This window comes from Nicotiana tabacum, chromosome 21, assembly GCF_000715075.1.
Source record: "Nicotiana tabacum cultivar K326 chromosome 21, ASM71507v2, whole genome shotgun sequence".
In the NCBI taxonomy this organism is placed as follows: Eukaryota; Viridiplantae; Streptophyta; class Magnoliopsida; order Solanales; family Solanaceae; genus Nicotiana; species Nicotiana tabacum.
In genome coordinates, this window is record NC_134100.1 from 33,981,782 (window position 1) to 33,985,204 (window position 3,423).

General features: G+C 37.6%; 1 non-coding gene across 1 annotated transcript; it reads left to right on the forward strand.

The window, feature by feature from the left end:
• The first annotated feature begins 2,030 nt into the window (after positions 1–2,030).
• On the forward strand, positions 2,031–2,137 carry LOC142175568 (small nucleolar RNA R71). Its single transcript, XR_012704678.1, has one exon. It is a non-coding gene; the product is annotated as a small nucleolar RNA R71 (small nucleolar RNA).
• Positions 2,138–3,423: the final 1,286 nt, after the last annotated feature.

Below are 3,423 nucleotides of genomic sequence, written 5' to 3' on the forward strand. Positions count from 1 at the left end.
CTCTAAACTTCGAATTTGGTGTCCCTTGTACTTTAAATCTTTCATCAGTTTTTACAATGAAGGCCTTCATTAGATCTTCTAGACCATGCTGATTGGGCTATTGAGGCTGCAACTGCTGCCTTGGCTGATTCATAAAACTAGGAGCTCCTTGTCCATAGAGTCTAGGATTATTTTGTTTCCATGCATTTGCGGTACTGATACGCTCAAATTATACCTATATAAATGGTGTAAAGCGGTCGGTGTCAAATATAATAACCCAACTATGCTGGGGTCGAATCCCACAGGGAATAGGTGTGAAAAGGTTGCTTGAATAGTGTGAAACTTGACTTAAGCCGTAGTTCTACTCCGTTAGTTTAAAAAGAGTTTTGTAATTGTGAATTGTCAAGAATATCTATTTTGTTAAGAGAATTTGATTAATTTAATTAAGAAACCAAGGTTGTGTCCCCATCAATGGAATGTAATGCTATCGGTGTTAATATGATATATTTCTAATGGAAGGTCCTTTGATGTGCAAATAGTTCCTAAATGACTACCCAATATTTTCCAATAACTCGGTAGTATTTCCTCTTTATGATTTTCCCAAATATAAAAGAGTTACAATTAAGAGAAACTAATTTATGCCAAGTAGAACTCGTTTATCCCTAAGCGATTCTATTAAACAAGGTTTAAAGCCTTGAGTTCTTGATATTCAATTCTACCAAACCCTAACACACTTTTCCAAGTAAAGATAGAGTAAAATGGCACTAGTCAATATTTGCAACCATCAACCATAAATGAAGCATGAGAAATGAATAGAAATCATCCAACCATTATATATATATATATTCAATGGTAACACACCCATTAACATTACACCCACTTTAGGGTCCACAACCTTAGTATTTAAAGTTAGCTACTCATACTAGAATACAAGAACAAAGTAATAAATAAAGTCATAAATCTTACAAAGAGAATAAAGTCTTGGATTCTCTCTCAAAAGCTTCCAAAATAATGGTGTATTCAATATTCTAAGTGTAGCCTCTTTTTCAGACAAGATGGTCCACAAAAACCCTAATCATTCTATTTATAATGGTCTAAAAATCGTGGTAAAAAAGTAACAAAAATAACCCTGCAGATCAAGTCTGCGACCTTAGAATGGGTTGCAGAACACTTTTGCGGTCCGCACATCTATATTTATTACCGCAGAATTGATCACAAAATTTTCCATTTTTCTATCGCATTATGGTTATGCGGTCTGCATATTGGTTTCGCGACCGCATAATGTACCGCAAAATCATCTTTGCTGGAACTCCTCTTGCATTTATGCGATCACTATGCGGTCCTCATAAGAGTTATGCGACCGCACAATGGATCGCAGACTTGACTCTCAGAAATTGGAATGTTCTGCTTCATTCTGCGATGGGTCTGCGGTCGCAGACTTGCCGCATTTTCTGCCTTTCCATGGATTTTTGTCATCTTTTTCATGTTCTTAGTTCTTAAAGTCCGGTTTCCTGCAAAATACCAAAACTACATAAGAAATGAATTATAATGATTTCAAATATGAGCTAAAGTCTATGTAATTAGTATCAAAAGTGCCACATTTCTATGGCACATCAGGCACCCCAGGTGAACTCCATGAAAAGCCGGGGTGTTTCTGACCCATTGCATTAAAATTGTAATTTCCCACATCATTCACTTTCTCAGTTGAGGCTTGATAGTCATGAGTAGGGTGTCCTGTTCTGCATACAACACAGGCTGCATGAGGCTCACTTTGTATCGAGGCTAAGGTCAACTTTTGTATTTCTTTAGCCATAGTATCAAGTTGTGCCTGCACAGATGTATTAGCATCAACATGGTGCACACCGGTTGATCTTCTTCTTTTTGCATTCTCATAGGGCCAGTGATTGGCATCTTCAGATAACTCATCAAGAATTGTAACTATCTCCTTTGGAGTCTTCTTCATCAAAGGGCCTCCAACTGCATTGCTCAATGTTCTACGCGAGGCCGGTGTCAATCCATCCCAAAAGTCCTGGAGTTGCATCCAGAGTTCAATTCCACTATGTTGACACTTTCAAACTACCGCCTTAAACCTCTCCCATGCTTCAAAAATAGTTTCAGTCTCTTTCTAGCAGAAGTTATGGATTTCTCTTCTAAACTTTCCCGTTTTAGCTGAGAAGAAATATTTATCAAGGAATGTTCTGGTCATCTCCTCCCATGTTCTAATCGATCCCATGGGCAAGCTTCGAAGCCACTGCTTTGCATCATCTTTAAGTGAAAAGGGGAATGCCCTTAAGTACACTGCATCTTGTGACATCCCATTGTATTAAAAGGTGTTCATAATCTCTTCGAAGTCCATTAGATGTATGTTTGGATCTTCATTCATCTTTCCTCTAAAAACACAACAATTCTGAATGGTTTGAAGCAACCCTTGCTTCAACTCGAAATTGTTAGCTGCAATTGGAGGTGGCCTATCACTTGATAAGCCTTGATTGTAGACCGATCTGGCATAATCATCCAATGATCTCCCAAGCATGGGAGCTATATTTCCGAACTAGTCTGCAGCCAAAGGTTGATTTTGAGCAATTCTCCGACCCCTCTCTTCTTCATAGATAATCTTTGCATCTCTAATAGCTGCTTCCTCAGCATCCCTTTCAGCTTTTTCTCATTGTTGGGCTGCCTCCCTTGTAGCCAAATCTACATTATCATCACCGTTATTAGCCATGTGTTCTTGGGTTGAAGGTTGCCCCAAGAACTTTTCGGTGAGTTCTTTCTCTTTCCTCAACTTTCGCAAACTCTTTTCTACCTCTGGGTTTTATGGAGTCAATTCCTTTGAAGAAGATCGAGTCATACACCAAAGGAGTCAATATGTTGCCTGCACACGGAAGAGGAAACCCGTGAAGAATAAAAAAAGAAAAATATAATAAAATAAATTCCTGAATTAACACCAAAAACTATTTTGAACACTATTGATTGTCAATCCCCGGCAACGACGCTAAAATTTGATGAGCACAAAAAACACACTTAAATTATGTTCGCTAATCAAAGATAGTATAGTAAAATATTATATTCACAGGGATTGGGTTTAAACAGTATTCTCGTAGTTTCTAGCTTGATTGCTATCCAGGTGAATCAACATCTGAGATTTATATGATTAATATTTAAAATTAACTAAGAATCTAAAGTAATAGACTAGTGACTATCGAGACAAGGAATAAGCAAATAAGGTTATCAGTGGGAGAATGTAGGGTTTTGATAGGATAGGTGCAAGATAATTGTTCGAGATCTAACTCTAGATAATTCACTTCTAATTTTCAAGTGAGTCTCTCGAATTCACTCAATTATTGGTTCAAACATTCAGCAGAAACTCCTCTCTCGATTAAGCCTTAACCTCACGAGATGAACCAAATTAAGCATTGTGAAGATATGCAAAAATGCGTAGTGGAT